The sequence below is a fragment of the Pleurodeles waltl genome, chromosome 7 (assembly GCF_031143425.1).
Source record: "Pleurodeles waltl isolate 20211129_DDA chromosome 7, aPleWal1.hap1.20221129, whole genome shotgun sequence".
In the NCBI taxonomy this organism is placed as follows: Eukaryota; Metazoa; Chordata; class Amphibia; order Caudata; family Salamandridae; genus Pleurodeles; species Pleurodeles waltl.
This window is the reverse complement of record NC_090446.1, coordinates 824,656,733-824,675,347: the sequence shown is the minus strand read 5'-3', so window position 1 is coordinate 824,675,347 and position 18,615 is coordinate 824,656,733.

Below are 18,615 nucleotides of genomic sequence, written 5' to 3'. Positions count from 1 at the left end.
GACCTGGAACTCATGAGACTGGGAGATAAACTACATAAACGGGATAACGATAAGGGAGCTGAGCCGGTGCAACAACTATAAGGCCTACATCAGCCGAGCCCATGAGGAGGGAGGGAAATTGGGGAGACTCTTGACCTGGTTTGCTGGCATGAGAGCAGGAGGGCCACCATTACCTGCTTGCAGACCCCGGGATGACAGGCCTCTTCCCCCCAAGGCACATTAATGGGTTGTTTCAGGACTATTATGTCTTCCTCTATCGACCACTTGAGGCTGGCATTCTGGTGACATTTGGCCCATTCTTAGCTCATCTATCCCTTTGGAATCTCCCTATAGAAGAGAGGGAGGCACGTGGTGCTCCAATCACAGCCCAGGATATTTGCAGTGCCATTAAGGCCATGGCTACAGGTAAGACTCAAGGCCCCGGTGGGTTCCCCTCAGAGCTCTATGCAGTCATTACTTCCAGCCATGAACAGGGAGGCCTTGGTGATCCCCTTGTCCAAGTCCAGTTCCCCAGAGGAGATAGTCACTGATTTCTGGCCTCTATCCATGCTTAATACTGATTTAAAATACTTAGTAAAGTGCTTGCCCCTCGGTTATTGCCTCATGTGCAGGGCCTGTTCAACACAAACCAAAATTGGTTCATACCAACCTATAACACTTCCTTTAACTTCTGTTAGCTCTACTCTGTCCTCTATAACCCCCTTGGAATTATTATGTCAGTGGACTTGGAGAAGGCCTTCGACACAGTGCGGATGAACTTTCTGGAGGCTTCCATGCTGCGTATGAGGCTGGGTGCCAGATGGATACCAGCACCATGCCAAACCTATGACAAGGGTCAAAACGGGGAGAACAAACTCTGAATCTTATGAAGTGTTCAGAGGCACGATACTGGGATGCCCACTGTTGCCCCTGCTGTTTGCCATTGACATTGAACCACTGGCAGACAGGTTCCACATGGAAGGTACAAGATAGAGCAAAGAAGAAGGTGGCACAGCACGTTATCTCCCTCTATGCAGAGGGCCTGCTATTCTATCTACGGAATGGTGAAACAGATGTCCCTCAGGCACTGTGGCTCCTAGAGGAGTTTGGCTTACACTCAGGTCTTTCAGTGAACGGGTGCAAGACCTGCGTTTTCCCTATGGTCAGTGAAGCCCCTTGCCCCACCAACTGCCTACCTGCTATACCTTGGATGCTGTGCACCTTTTGATACATAGGCATTCACATTTTTGAGGACATCACAGGCCTACACAAAGGTAACTTAGGGAAGACACTTTGATCACTCAAGTCCTGTGTACTCTTCTGGAGGTCACTCAAACTGCCAATCATGGCATGTCTAGTGCTCTCTAAACTCATGCTCCTACTCTCCTCTACTTTTTCATGAATCTTCCACTGATGGTTTTGGCAGCTTGGTTCTGAAGGCTTGATGCTCTCCTTCAGGAGCTCTTTCTACTCTCTATCATCTTCCACTCGGAGGTGGACTAGGAGTGCTAAACTTTGAATTATATTTCTTTGTGGCACAGCTCAAGTGGATAACCAGGTTGCTGGATGGAATTGGACTATTAGAGTTTGGCCCGGTGTGCTCTGAACCCAACCAAGTGATGTTATTGGACAAGCTGTTAAAGCCTGCTCTGATGATTCCCCATCCTCCTGTCCAAGGCTTTGTTTTGCTGGCAGCACAGCATCAGACGGACAGGAGGAGCAACATCTTATGTCCCTGAGCTGCCATTAGTGGGACTGCCCCACAGTGACCCCTTAACTTTCTTCACAGCAGGGCAACTGTGCTCATGGACTGAAGCAGGGATAGTGACTATGTGTGACAACTTCCTAGCTGGAACCCTTATCCACCTCTGAGACTTATTGGAGCAGACTGACCTGCCCCTAAGCCAGTTCCTCAACTACGAATCACTCACACACACATTTTGTGACTTATGGGGAGCAGTTGAGATTGATCCTCAGGCATCGAGGGTCCTCCAACTCTTACTGACAATGGGATCCAGCGACATTTGCTCAGATAGTTCTACAGAGCATTGAACAATTAGGCCAGGAGGCCCTTGGATGCCCTCTGAGCCTGCTTGGCCACAGATTTAGGTCATGACTTAACAGATGATGAATGTAGATTGGTGGTAACCTATCCCCTGAATGTTTCCTATAACTAGTACCTCAAGTATATCCAGTATAACTACACATGTAAGAATTACCTAGCACCGAATAGGATCAGGGCCATTTATGGAGGTGATCCCTGGGGATGCCCCCACAGTACAACACTAGACTCAGACTTCAGACATATGACTTAGGCTTCCCTGACATTTATGGGTTCTGGGATCAGGTCATTTTGAAGCTTAACAGGACCCTGAATAGGACTCCTGAGAACACTCCTGTAGTATGCCTCATGGGAACCTTTCCTAGACCCCCAACTAAGAAAGTAGGAACAGGTTTCTTGACCTGGCACTGATCATGGCCAAACAGTGCATGACATTGGCCTGGAAATCCCCAGGGTGGGGCCAGAGTAGAAACCTAGACAAAATGTCACTCATGGGCCTGAGCTGAAGAAAGAGCACTGATGCGAGAGGAAGCATAGGGGGCTTTCCGCCGTAGGGCCATAGCACCCTTGTGTGTTGGAGGTGGTGGAAGAATGGGAGTTCCCCATGACTGAAGGTGAACAAGCTGATAGTGAGAGGGGGGGCTTGAGTAGATGGTGTGACCTTACTGTGCAAGTGAGAGCCCTATTCAGGGCTACCCTGACTGCTTGTGAACTGGGATTGGCTGAGGACTGATGACCTGGAGGACAGTGACAATGGCAGAGGGGGGTTCCCCTCCTGCCCTCAATCAGTTGACCCACCCTTGAACTCCTGTTGATACTATGGCACTTTATGTGACAGTAGGTTATGCATGAACACTGTTTAGTTCACTTGTTATTTCCTTTGTCTTCCAAGCATTTACAATTTGGCACTACAGTCTCATCCTGGAGCCACTAAGGTAGCGCCAGACCACAACTTCACTCAGAGAAACCTCAGTGACCATAGAACACAATTTGGTTGGAACTTTGCCAGCATTTTTGTTTTAGTACATGCATTGTACATGTATCTTTGACTGTGTATCTTGCCATATCATACTTATCAAAATGCCAATAAAAAGTAAGTGTTAAAAAACATAGAGGAAGTAGTAGTAGACGCTGATAATAACATTAACATGTGCAGAACAACTCAATAAAAATGGTAACTGTAAAAGACAGGGATGTTCTTCAAGGAAGGGTTTGGAGTTACACAAATAGAGAGCAGCAAAGCATGAGTTGCGTATGATGTCCCTTAAATCCCTAACCGAGATACACAACCTTACTTGAAAGTCTCCTCTGCTTCAGACATACACCTTAAAAACTGCTTGCACATAATCTAGATCTGGATGCATGATGTCGACCCTAAGATTATCACAAGCAAGAAAAACTTATATTTTTTGGCAAGAACATCAAACACGATACGGCTCAAAACTGGCTCATTGATATCCCTTGACAACTCCAAACTCTAGTTTTCAGTGAATGCAAGTTACTTGGATTCATTCTGGACATCAACCTCACTCTCAAGCAACACATTGTCCACAGAACACAAAGATGGAGTGCAACCAGCTCTCTCTTCCAAAGAAAGCCAAACCATGTTTTCCAGAAAGTGCTTCAGAACTGCTATTTAAGTACTCCTGCTATTGCACCTGGATTGTGGTAGTATCCTACTGCATGGCCTCCCAGACTCCCCACTGGTACCCTGTAGGGGTATCCTACATGCTGCAGCAAGTCCCATCCAGGGACTGAAGAAATATGATCATATCACCTCCATCCTTATGCAACTCAATTGACTCCCCCTGATTGCCCATATCAACTCCAAAATCATCTGCATCATTTACAAAGCTGCTACAACCAGCATCCCTTGCTTATGTTGCAGACATGTTATCCATCTCTGGTGGTTGTTGGCATGCCTACAGCCAGGACATCATCAGACAACAGACTCAGAGACATAAAAAGAAAATACACGTCAGCAGGCCTCTTTCATCAATGCACCCAGTATCTGGAAAAACATCTTCATGTTCATCAGGATGACCCCAATGCCACTCAAATTTAGGAGAGTTTTGAAGACTCACCTCTTTAGTGAACACTACATTCCAGTGCATTACCTACCCACAGCCCATCTTCCACCCCTATTAGATGTTCACTTTACGCTTATGTTCGTCCATATACAGCTCTGTGCTGCCTTTTGACAAGGTTCACACAATAGATCTACTGCACACATATATACAACATGGCCATATCTTCATCTGGCCCTGCCACATATTACAACATGTGTCCTGTCGCCAACATACATAACCATCTCACCATCACACCCTTCTTGCTGTCAAATTCTAAATATCGCACTAGGCATATTTTCATACTATACTCCCTTACAACTCTCAACTATCATTTACCCTCCCCTCCCAGTCATTTCTTTCTAAAAACATGTTCCAATGCCATCCTTCCATATGATCTTCTCATCAAGCCCTCCCTCTCACTTCGCCACTCCAATATAAACAATTACATCTGGCCTCCTGCCACTGACCCTCACAATCGCCCATGTCTTCCCTCTCCATCCATCACTGAAGCCAAACTGTCTGCTCTCGATAGAGAAGGCAGCAGGTGCCACACTGACAGGCTCTCAAATAGATGTGACATCATACCTTCCAATTCCCTATCAGCAGGAGACTGCAGAGACATACAGCTGATTAGGAATGTGGGAAATGGCTAGTGTTAACTCTTTGGCCTGGAAAGACCTGGGGGGGGGGAAGGCAGGCAAGACCAACAGCCAAAACTCTGCCACTTTGCTCAGGACCTGTTTTGCTTTCCTTATCTTATGACCGAGCTGACAAAACTCCTCTGGAATGCATCTCTTAGTTTAAAGAAGACATTTATTATTATTACTTCACCATGAGGTTCCTGAGAGACGAGATTAGTAGTCTGGAATCACACGTTTAAAAGTAGTCACAGCAATGAAAGCAAAATATATCAAAGTACTTCTCAATTGCAATGTACACAGCAAATACATGTGATTATAATATAGCATAACTTCAAAGCAAAGAATAAAAGTCAAAATTCATCACCGTAGGTCCTATCACTGCTTGTCATCTTTCTCAGGCCTGTAAGTTGATGACTCCTGTTCAACTGCGAGAAAGAGATTTTCCACCCAAACGGGAGGTCAGGCAGCTGACGTCCGCTCCTGACAGAAGTCCTGGAAAATTCCCCCCTGCTGCTGCCCCGGGACACTGTAAAAAGCCTGCTAATAGGCCCCTTAGTCAAAACATGCTGGCTCAGAGTGGGAACAGAACAAGAGTTGGAGAGTGGCCAAGTCTCCAAACCTCGCTTGTTCCCAGGGCTGGATAGAGAGGAAAACACAAAATAGATGCTCTCTTATCACGCTAGGGTTCGGTGTGAATTCAATACGAAAAACACAGCTTGGTCTACCATGTGGAAAAACACAGCTCATCTGCAATGTCTCAACTGCAATGTCGAAGTCCATGTTAAAGCCAATAGGCAGCTAAACTGAATACAAAATGTAATCTCTAATGCCACGTTAAAGCCAATAGGCAGCTAACCTAAATACGAAATGTAATGTCTAATGCCATGTTATAGCCAATAGGCAGCTAAACTGAATATAAAAAATGGAATGTGCTACTGGTGAACATTGAACAACCAATATGCGCAGTGGTGAAACACAAAGTCAGTGGTCAAACACAATTAATGGCATACCAGGACCTTGGACACCAAGACCAGGCAAGGAAACACAAGGAATACAATCACGTCCTGTTGTGATGTTGTAGAAGTGGAAAGCAGCATTTATTTTCAACTACTGTAGTATAGTATTAGTTAATAATCAGATTTAGATTCCAGTACTCATGATACTGGCTGTAAGTAAGAACCATACATAACAAAATAGTTATTTTCACATGAGGCATGGAGAATATACCCAAAACATCCTGTCTGTTGTTACGTATTAGAAACCCTTGGGACATCATCCCTTAGTAATTATACTGGGTTATAAAACAGCCCCCCCCTTCCCATTGAAGAAGAGAATCCCGAAGTGACCCAGTTATTTAATGAAGTTTTATTTCTTGATCCTAATTCTCCAACTCCTGTAAGTTGCATTGCTGTCAGAGTCACCAGATCCTCGGGGTCTGCGCACGTTTCCAACACGTCCACCACTGAGCAGCACCAAGACTCTGATAGATAAATCACAGAGGCAAAGAGAGTTCAAGAGGGGAAGAGGGGATTAGAAAGGGAAACAGCTGGGAAGGAGACCTGTAGTAAGAAAAAGGTTAGAACACACAATATGAAAATTATATCTCCTGAAATCAATACTAGACTATGGGGGTCATTACAACATTAGCGGTAAAAGCCGCTTACCTCCGTGCAGAAGACCGCCAACACACCGCCTCAGCCGCGGAATTCCGCCACAGCTATTATGACCCACATCTCGAAATCCGACAAAATTCAGACACCCACACAAGTCCGCCACACCAAAGGTCAGTGATAAACTGGGGAAAACAAAACCTCCACCGTCACGCCGACAGAAATACACCCACGCTATCATGACACACGAATCCATGAGGCGGTCTTTCAACTGCGGTATTCCATTGACGGTACATACAGCCGCGGTCAAAATACACACACTTCTACAAAACACTGCCACATTGGACAATTCCAAATACACACACCTGATACACATACACACACCACTCCCACACACCCAATACAATATAAAACACACACCTACATCACCTACAAACCCCTACTACCAAAAATTCAGAAAGAAGGCCAGAGAGAGACACCACCATCCACAAACTAGCAGCCACAGGCACTCAACACCATCACCCACACAACTTCCACGCACAAAACACCACACACCACTACATATCACCACACTTATCACCACACACACCACCCCACACATCACCTACACTACCCCATGGCACCCCATGGCACGGCAAAGACACCCCAGGTTCTCGGAGGAGTAGAAGCCACAGCTATTTGGACACAGGATCAGCACACCTTAATTGCAAGGAAGATGGAGCTATGGCGAAGAATAGTCGACAGGGTCAACGCAGTGGGACAGCACCCAAGAAATCAGGATGACATCAGGAAGAGGTGGAACAACCTACGGGGGAAGGTGCGTTCCGTGGTCTCCAGACACCACCTGGCGGTACAGCGGACTGGCGGCGGACCCCCACCTCCTCCCCCACAACTAACACCATGGGAGGAACAGGTCTTGACGATTCTGCATCCTGAGGGCCTCGCAGGAGTCGGTGGAGGAATGGACTCTGGTAAGTCAAACCTTTAACTACCATATCCCCCACCCTACCTGCATGCTATCACAGACCCCCACCCTCGCCCCCTCCCCTATCACTCCAACTCCTCACAAATGTACTAATAACACAAACCACACATCCCAACACAAAGCCCTGCATGACACAACAAAGCATGGACACCCATCACGAAAGCATGCCCACTGCACATACCCATAACAACCCCCTCAACCATCATCACACAAGCCCCCACACAAGAATGCTAGCACTGGGGTACACGGTCACCCGCCCATTGCACACCATGACACACACAGATGCAATAATCATGCTTTTACACCCCTGCAGGACCACTACCCAAAGTCACCAGACAGGAGGGTCCAGACATCTCCACCCCACCCACAGAAGAGGCCCACAGTGATGACAGCAGCTCTGTCCAACTGGATCCAGATGACCAGCCCGGACCATCGTGGGCCTCGGGACAGTCGGTTCCCCTCACACAGGCACAGCCCACCACAGACCTTCCACCCTCTGGACAGGGAACCCACTCTCCACGAGGCCCCCTCCTCCATCATGGGAGCATACCACCACTCCCAGGAGACGATGGCAACGGTCCTGGCCAAGTTTCAAGAGACCCAGCGCATGCAGGAGGAACATTATTTGGGGTTCAGGGAGGAACTCAGAACCATCAGCTCTGCCCTGGGCACCATCGTAGGGGTGCTGAAGGAAATACTTAACACCAGGAGGGACACTGTGGCACTCCAAGGGGCCCCTGACACTAGCATGGACGATGAACTGCCCACCACCTCCGCCGGCGCTAGTGGACAGGAGGCACCGCCACAGGACCACCACACCAGCACCCCACCCCCTGCAGACGGAGAACCATCCCACAAGCGGTCCGTGAGATCCAGGAACAAGACAGAGCATGATGCCAATACCCCCGCCAAGAAATGAGACCACCCTGATTGTCAAACCACTGTCCCACTTTGTAACCCTGTCTATATTGGAACTGCCCCAGCTCCACTTCCTATGCCCACAAGGGCAATGCACCTGTGAGACTAATAGACTGGACTATGCCATGGACATTCCTCCACCATCCCCCCTCACCATTTTACAACCCCCTCCAATATTGAGCACTTCAATAAACACCCTGGAAGCACAAAACAATCTGGAGTCAGTCTGTGATTTCGAAATTGTGTATTAGCAATTACAGTGACAAAATGCTTTTTCAAATGTAATGTCAACATACCTATGTCACACAGCTCAAGTCCATGAGGAATCTAAGCAGATGATACACGTTGGAAACCACACCTGTGAAACCGTAAGGGAAAATGACAACTCAGTGACCATTTACTGGGTGAAATCGACAGACAGGATAGAGGTAGAAGTGTTAAAGTACTTGTAGTAGGGAGGAATGTTTTTTCACCTGTGTGTCACTGGAAATATTGCTGGATGACTGAGTCCCTGTTGTCAATGTCTTCTTCCTCTGCTTCCTCCTCATCACTGTCCACAGGCTTCACAGCTGCCATAACACCGCCATCTGGACCATCCTCCTGCAGAAAAGGCACCTGTCGTTGCAAAGCCAAGTTGTGAAGCATACAGCAGGCCACGTTGATCTGGCACACCTTCCTTGGTGAGTAGAATAGGGATCCACCTGTCATATGGAGGCACCTGAACCTGGCCTTCAGGAGGCCGAAGGTGCGTTCGATCACCCTCCTAGTCCGCCCATGGGCCTCATTGTAGCGTTCCTCTGCCCTGGTCCTGGGATTCCTCATTGGGGTCAGTAGCCATGACAGGTTGGGGTAACCAGAGTCCCCTAATAGCCACACCCGGTGCCTCTGGAGTTGACCCATCACATAAGGGATGCTGCTATTCCGCAGGATGTATGCGTCATGCACAGAGCCAGGGAACATAGCATTTACCTGGGAGATGTACTGGTCTGCCAAACATACCATCTGTACATTCATGGAATGATAACTCTTCCGGTTCCTGTACACCTGTTCACTCCTCTGGGGGGGGGGGCAAAGCTACATGGGTTCCATCAATGGCACCTATGATGTTGGGGATATGTCCCATGACATAGAAGTCACCTTTCACTGTAGGCAAGTCCTCCACCTGAGGGAAAACGATATAGCTCCGCATGTGTTTCAGCAGGGCAGACAACACTCTGGACAACACGTTGGAAAACATAGGCTGGGACATCCCTGATGCCATGGCCACTGTTGTTTGAAATGACCCACTTGCAAGGAAATGGAGCACTGATAGCACCTGCACTTGAGGGGGGATTCCTTTGGGATGGCGGATTGCTGACATCAGGTCAGACTCCAACTGTGTACACAGTTCCTGGCACGGTCAAACCTGTAGGTGATGATCAAACTTCTTTCCTCCATTGTCGACAGGTCCACCAGCGGTCGGTACACCGGAGGATGCCGCCATCTCCTCACATGTCCCAGCGGACGGTGCCTATGAAGGACAACAGCGACCACAGAGTCAAACAACTCAGAAGTATGTACCCACAGTCTACACAGAACACCATTCATACACAAAATGTGGCCTGTATTTGTGTTGTGAGACAAGGCCTAGGTATGTGTGACGCAGTTGGTAATTAGGCCATGTGGGCCCCTGAAATGGCGGCTGCCTGACCTCTAAACTGGGACAATGGGATGTGAGGTAACTGTGCTGGCTTGTACACCGTCGCTGTCGAAGACCGCGGCGCAATGCTGCATTGGTTAACAATGGACCCTATGGGTCCCAGGAGCCAATGACGATGTACGCCGGCGCTGATGGTACGCACCGCCACGGACGTGACCACCGCGGACGTGACCGCCATTTTCTGACTGTTGAATCACTCGATACCTGATCTTCGACAGGAGAGGACCTACAATGCAAGTGCTGCTGTGACCTCGGTCTGGAAGAGACAATGGCTTGTGCGTCTGGGGAAAGGGCCACTGCCTTCACTGCAGAGGAGTTGGAGAAGCTTGTCGACGGGGTCCTCCCCCAGTACACGCTAGTCTACGGTCCTCCAGACCAACATGTAAGTACACAGGGAGCATGTTGTATGGGCTATGCCTGTGTGGAGAGGGCTGGTTGTAAGAAGGAAGGGGGCACAGTTCTGCGTGCATGAAGGACTGTGAATGCATGTGCCACATGGCAAGGGTAGGGATGTGGGCCACGCACTTTGACGGTGCAGTTGGTAATGACTTCTCTTCTTCCCCTGTACATGTCATGTAGGTCAGCGCCCACCAGAAGAAGGATATTTGGTGTGCCATTGCCAAGGACTTCCGGACCCTAGGGGTCCACCACAGACCGAGCACCCACTGCCGTAAAAGATGGGAGGACATTCACCGCTGGAGCAAGAAGACGGCGGAGGCTCAGCTGGGGATGGCCTCCCAACATGGGAGGGGTGCTCGTCGAACCATGACCCCCCTGATGTTCAGGATCCTGGTGGTGGCCTACCCTGAGTTGGATGGGCGCTTGAGGGCATCACAGCAGACACAAGGGGGTGAGTACACTATCATTCAGCAGACTTTGCGCGCAGTGAAGGTGTCTGGGAGGGGGGGCTGTGGGTTTCCTTAGGCCAGGGCGAGTTCCGTAGGCAAGGCCCCTCCTTAAGGCAGGCCATGTGGCAACCCACCCCACCTATGTAGAGCGCCAAGTACAGCTATTCATGCCCCTGTGTCATCTATGTGTGCAGATGTCGTCCATAGCCTTGTAGGCCATTTCCCAGGAATTGCATCTGTAGAGCCCAACAGCACAACATAGTGCAGGGGGCTGCTGTGTCTGTATTGTCCGCCAACGGTAGCGGTAAGCCATGCACTCAACCTGTCTTTCTTCTGTCGTCCCCCCCTTTTTGTGGTCTCCCTGTTCTTGTGTGCATTAGCATCATCAGGCGGAGGTACAGTGGCACCGGAGCACGAGGGAGCTGCATCCCACATGGCCATGGAGGGCCACACTACGGACTCAGAATACACCAATGGGACGGAGGGCGAGGGGAGCATCACGGCGGTCACAGGATCTGCAACCAGCGACACAGACTCATCCTTGGATGGGAGCTCCCTTGTGGTGGCGGCAACATCTGTGCCCCCCACTTCTACAGGTACAGCCTCCACCTCCCCTACCAGCACTGCCCTCCCAGCAGCCCCTCAGCCTTCACCCTGTGCCCGCTCACCCAGGAGGGTGGGCATCACCTTCGCCCCAGGCACCTCAGCCCCTGCCCCTGTCACCTCTGCTGCCCTCAGTGAGGAGGCCATCGACCTCCTGAGGTCCCTCACTGTTGGGCAGTCTACCATTTTGAATGCCATCCAGGGTGTAGAAAGGGAGTTGCAACACACAAATGCATTCCTGGAGGGCATTCATTCTGGTCAGGCTGCCCTTCATCGAACCGTTCAGGCCTCAGCACTGATGGCAGCCATTGTTCCTGTGTCTGGCCTCCCCCTCCAACTTCCTCCACCCAGACCCAATCCCCTGTACCTCTGCCTATCCCAAGCACACCATCAGACCAGCCTGCACACACCTCAACACACAAGGGAAGGTCAGGCAAACATAAGCACCACACAAACCACAGGCACTCACGCAAGCATCACACACATACAGACACACCAACATCCACTGCCTCCACTGTGTCCCCTTCCTCCTCGTCTCCCTCCTCCCTCCCAGTCTCGTCTACACTCACACCTGCATGCACTACCACTACAGCCACTACGTCCCGCATCAGGACACCCACCACCACACCCCGCTCACGTGCACTCACCACCCCCACTACCATTTACACGTCCCCTGTGTCCTCTCCCAGTGTGTCTGTGATGCCCCCTCCAAAGATACACAAACGCAGGCACACACCCACCCAACAGCCATCCACCTCACGACAGCCTCCAGCCCATGCACCTGCACCCAAATCCACAAAAGTTACACCTCCTACAACCACCACCTCTTCCTCCACTCCCAAACCCCCTCCAGCTACCTGTCCCAGTGTCTCCAAAAAACCTTTCCTGTCCACCCTTAACCTATTTCACACCACCCCCCGTCCAACTCATAGGACCCGTAGTAGCACCTCAGCCAAAAAATCTCCGGGACCAGTGGTGCCTGTTGTTACAGGTATGTGGAGTGCACCGGCCACCAGGGCAGCCAGTGTGGCACGGAGCCACAGCACAGCCAGTCTCCCCCCCTTGAAGCACCAGAAGTTGGAGAGTGCCCGGCGGGAGAAGGGGAAGACTCCAGCCAGCCAAGCCGCTCATAGGGGTCCCGGGGGGAGTGTTGACTCAGCTGTGACTCCTCCCAAGGTGGGGAAGGGGCAGAAGAAATCTCCAAAGTCTGGGAGGAGCAGCACGGCGGACAAGACCGCCATGATCCCCGCTGCCCAGGAGGCCTCCGCCAGCCCCATCGTCACTGCCCAGGAGGCCACCGCCAAAGTCACTGCCCAGGAAGCCACCGCCAGAGTCACTGCCCAGGAGGCCACTGCAAGAGTCACTGCCCTGGAGGCCACTGCCAGCCCCATCGTCACTGCCCAGGAGGCCACCGCCAGCCCCATCGTCACTGCCCAGGAGGCCACTGCCAGCCCCATCGTCACTGCCCAGGAAGCCACCGCCAGAGTCACTGCCCAGGAGGCCACCGCCAGCCACATCCTCACTGCCCAGGAGGCCACCGCCAGCACCATCGTCACTGCCCAGGAGGCCACCACCAGCCACAGCCCAGCTGGCCAGGAGGGCCCCGCAAGCCACAGCCCAGCTGACCCATGAAGGACCGCCAGCCACAGCCCTGCTGGGCAATGAAGGACCGGCTTGGCAAGGACCGCTGAACAGGTCAGACACTGGCAACTGAAGCACCGCTGAACAGGCCAAGGACCGCTGAACAGGGCAAAGACCGCCATGGAAAGCACCGCTGAACAGGTCAGACACTGGCAACTCAAGCACCGCTGAAAAGGCCAAGGACCGCTGAACAAGGCAAAGACCGCCATGGCAAGGACCGTTGAACAGGCCAAGGACCGCTGAACAGGGCAAAGACCGCCATGGCAAGGACAACTGAACAGGGCAAAGACCGCAATGGAAAGCACAGCTGAACAGGTCAGACACTGGCAACTCAAGCACTGCTGAACAGGCCAAGGACCGCTGAACAGGGCAAAGACCGCTATGGCAAGGACCGCTGAACAGGGCAAAGACCGCAATGGAAAGCACTGCTGAACAGGTCAGACACTGGCAACCCAAGCACCGCTGAACAGGCCAAGGACCGCTGAACAGGGCAAAGACCGCCATGGAAAGCACTGCTGAACAAGGCAAAGACCGCCAAGGAAAGCACCGCTGAACAGGTCAGACACTGGCAACTCAAGCACCGCTGAACAGGCCAAGGACCGCTGAACATGGCAAAGACCGCCATGGAAAGCACCGCTAGCCCATTTGCGGCAGGGGCAGTGACGCAACTGGGACCGTCACGGGGTGAGTGCTGCACTCTGTGCACCAGTCCCCCTCCAGAACCAGTGGAGACCTGCATCCACTCCTTCGGTCCTGCACAGGACGAAGCACTCTGGGCACCAGTCCCCCTCCAGAACCAGTGGAGACCTGCATCCACTCCGTCTGTCCTGCACAGGATGAAGCACTCTGGGCACCAGTTCCCCTCCAGAACCAGTGGAGACCTGCATCCACTCCATCTGTCCTGCACAAGATGAAGCACTCTGGGCACCAGCCCCCCTCCAGAACCAGTGGAGACCCCCACATCCACTCTGTCTGTCCTGCACAGGATGAAGCACTCTGGGCACCAGTCCCCCTCCAGAACCAGTGGAGACCTGCATCCACTTGAGAGACTGTGGCTTTGCACTCTCCAGGATGGTACAGTGGGCAACCCACCCACTGTAGAGACTTGAGAGACTGTGGCTTTGCACTCCCCAGGATTGAACAGTGGGCAACCCACCCACTGTCGAGACTTGTGAGACTGTGGCTTTGCACTCCCCAGGATGCAGCAGTGGGCAACCCACCCACTGTAGAGACTTGAGAGACTGTGGCTTTGCACTCCCCAGGATGGTACAGTGGGCAACACACCCACTGTAGAGACTTGTGAGACTGTGGCTTTGCACTCCCCAGGATGGAACAGTGGGCAACCCACCCACTGTAGAGACTTGTGAGACTGTGGCTTTGCACTCCCCAGGATGGTACAGTGGGCAAACCACCCACTGTAGAAACTTGAGAGACTGTGGCTTTGCACTCCCCAGGATACATCAATGGGCATGGAGCCCCCTCATGGATCTGGCATGGTGCACTCATCCGGCTGAGCTGCCCCCCCTTCCCTTCCCCCTGAGGTGCCTTTTGTATTTCTATATGATGCCCCTGCAGTGTTCTCTCCGTTTGGATCGGGTATCTTGTGTGGGCCTCGCCCATGCATTTTGGGCCCAGTGGTCCACGGACTATGAATGGTGCAATACCTGCACTACTAATCGTGGTGTATATTTTGTTTATTGTGTATATATATATATATATATATATATATGTATATATTTGCTTACTGTATTTTAATATATTACAATGGCTCCACTCATTCCCTTTTGTCTTTGCATTCTTCCTTGGGGTTGGGGGTGTTACTGTAATGTATAGATAAGCATTGGTGTGTATGTTGTAGTGGGTGAGGGTCGGGTGGGGGTTGGGGTGTTGAGTGTGTGTGTCCCTGTGTTTTTGCCTCCCCCCTCCCCTATGTTGTAGGTGCAGTACTCACCGTGGTCTTCGCCGCCGGCGTTGATGCTCCTCTTAGAAGAGCAGGAAGACTAGCGCTGGTAGAATATGAAGTTCCGGCTCCATGGTGCCCTCCTTCCTCGTGGAGTGTGTAGAGGTGAGCGTTTTCCCTTTGAAATGGCGGTTTCCGCCGTGTTTTTATCCGCTGTGAATCCTCCCCAGAAAAGGTGGCGGATTGGTAGGTTGTGATACTGTGGGAGGTACATTGTCTTCCGCCTGTCTGTTGGCGTTGACCGCCGCGCTGTTTGTTTGTACCGCCGTGGCGGTCGGAGTGTTAAAGTGGCTGTCTTTGTTGACGGTTTCCGCCACGGTCATAATTGCAAAATTTTTACCGCCGGCCTGTTGGCGGTCTTACCGCCACTTTAACACCGTCCGCCAGGGTTGTAATGACCACCTATGATTCTAAGCATAGTCATTCTGAAAACATGAACAATCTAAGAATTAAGTTTAAAATGACTAAGTTTCAAGATGGCCGGATACCTGTAAGGGAATCAAGATAGATTAAATGAAAACTTTCTTATTCAAGTACTTTCCTTTACATGAGAATGAGAAAAAACGTTCTGACAAAATTTTTGAGAAAATCCTTTTTTGAGAATGCATACTAGGACCATATAATATTGCATCTAGACACTCTGATCTTCTGTGTACTCTTAAAATGTTTCAACACAAATTGCGCATATTGTAGATTTATATATACATACATAGTAAACACCATAAAAGGATTGTGCACCATGAATAACACAATATGGATTCAGGAAAAACAAATCACATAACTTGAAATATTTTAGAATAGTGGCATACAATAAACAACATGAATTAAACTCGTGGAGAGAATCGTGCGTCTTGCCGATTCGAGTGTCACCATGTAAAAAGCCAAGAAATGGTAGTACGCAATGAATATCAAAGTCAAATCATCATTAAACGAATTGCACGTCTTGCCGATTCGTAAACCACAATGTAAATGCCAAGAAATAACAGCTCACAATGAATAACAAGATCAAAGTACATTGAAACGAATCGTGCGTCTTTTGCCGATTCTTAAGGCACCATGTAAATGTCAAGAAATGGTAGAGCGAAATAAACCACAAAGTTAAAACGCCATAAAACGAATCGCGCGTCTTGCCGATTCTTAAGCCACCATGTAAATGTCAAGAAATGGTAGCGCGCAATGAACAACATAGTTAAAACACCATAAAACGAATTGCGCGTCTTGCCGATTCTTAAGACACCATGCAACTGTCAAGAAATTGTAGCGTGCAATGAATAAAAAGATTAAATTATCATGAAACGAATCACGCGTCTTGCCGATTCGCAAGTCACCCTGCAAATGTCACAAACACTCAAGCGCATATTTCACACGCGCAAAGTACTGTGTCAAATCATAAAAGAATTAGGCCCAAGAACATGAGAGTTCTCGATCACGGCATCGGGAGGCCAGCCCAACCACCGTCTTACCGCCCAGAACACGGATCTCCAAATGAAGAATGAAAGTCAGATGTCTGGAAGATCAAATAGGCCACTGGGACAGGAGCTCAGGAAGTAGCTGCTGCTCTGCACCGGGACCTCTGAATAGTGAGCACTTGGAGCTGGGCTGGCTCCTTTTTATAGAGTCTTGGCCCAGCCCACAACCACACCCAGGAATGTTGCAGGGAAACTCTCATTGAAAACCCTGGAAAGGGACCACACCCTAACACACTCTGAAAGCCTGCAGCAATACATTGCAAATGAACAGCATTTGTAAGCACATTAAAAATAAGTCTTAAGGATTGAACTCTGCAATGCAAAAGGTTAAACAACAACATATCAGCACAATGCATAAATTACGTTGTTATGAGAGTGCTGGGTTTTTGCATTCTAGTCGCCAATAGAGCGCACACTGCCCTGGTGTTGACAATTGCAAAGCCAGTAAAAGGAAACAATTGGTTTCTGTGAAACCAGGCGTCCTGTTGAAGATCTTCAGCATGAAGTTTGTTGGGTGTGTAATGCTGATTATCATGTTCAGCTGGATTGGTGTTTATCACTTACACATCTAGGAGTCTCAAGGGGAATCCTATGTGTATGGAGTTTGTGAATTAAGGATCTGATGTCGCCATTTTATCAGTGAAAAGTTCCAGACTATTAGATTTTCGGCTCTGGCCTTCAAACATAAATATTCATGAAACCTCAATCATAACATATCAAATAATGTCCTTCTGTTCCTTCAGATAAGGAAAAAAATATACATTTTCTGAGGCTGATACCCACATCCCTGAATTTCATGTTAGCTCTGGAATTTTCTCCTATGTGAAACATTTCCTTTTCTAAACCTTCTGTTCTGTAGATCTTTCTATGACATTCACATTTATACCCTGTTTACACAGATTTTTTTATTATTGAGATTTGTTCCATGAGACTTTAAGCTCGACTGATAAGTGTCCAGCATGCGATCAGACATGTCCTCTGGCTGCTGTGCGCTTCAATGTTTGCCATTCCTATATCCAATATTTATAGGTCAGTGTGATAGATCCAAATGTAGTGCTGTTTTGGCGCAGGGCGGTGCCGCAAGCCTTCTTGCTGCACTTCCCTGCATCAAAACAAAAGGGCAGGAATGCGCTGTATCTATGGATATGGCGCATTCCTTTCCTTTTCCCCTGCGCTGGCGCACAAATTGCTGCTGTGCACAAAAGCAGGCACCCTTGCACCATGGTACAAGGGTGCGTGGGTTGCAGGGATGATTGTTTTTGTGCAGGAAGGGGTACTTTCCTGCACAAAAACAATCCTAAGAGGAGAGTTGTCCTCTTCTTTCTATGTGTGCTGTAAAGTGCAGCACACATAGAAAGAGGAAAAAATGAGGAGAAATAAAGATGTTTCTCCCCGTTGCAAAAAATAAAGATATTTCTCCCCATTGCGTCACTTCTACACCACCCCTAGGGTGGCGTAGGGTTTTGATACTTTCCCAAATTTACAATACCTTGTAAATCTGGGAATGCATCAAAATCTATGGATGTTGCGTGGGAACACCCATGCAACACCCATGAAAATGCATCCCCGACGCAAAGTAAGGCAACACTGTGTTGCCTTACTCCAAAACTACAAAACGTGGCTTTGCGTGGTATTGTAGATATGGGTCAGCAGCCTGCGTTGCCAATGTGTCAAAAAAAGTAACCCACCAGTGTCGCAGACCACTTATAATCTGGGGCATAGTTATCAACTAAGGACTTCCTATAGTGTGAATGGTGGGAGCTCAAGCTTACTGATTAAGCTCATATGCATGTATTGCATGTCTGTACAGTGGTCCAGATTGATTTGATAGACTGCTTTATATCTTATATATTGAGACACACTCACATCTTGAATTTGCAGTGTTAGAATAGTTATTCTGTGCTTTCTACAATACTGGGTACAAAGCAATATCAACTTTAACATACATGTTTTTGTTTTGCTCAGCGCTGAGATTAGATCTTGTTTACAAATTATATACAGTATGATTTTTAAGTTTTAGTTTCTCTCAAAGATCTTAAGTATCTCTAAATTTAGAGAAACGTTAGATAATCTATAGTGCTTATGCTCATATTCTATACCAGCAAGAGACAGATTTTATAAGTGATTCATA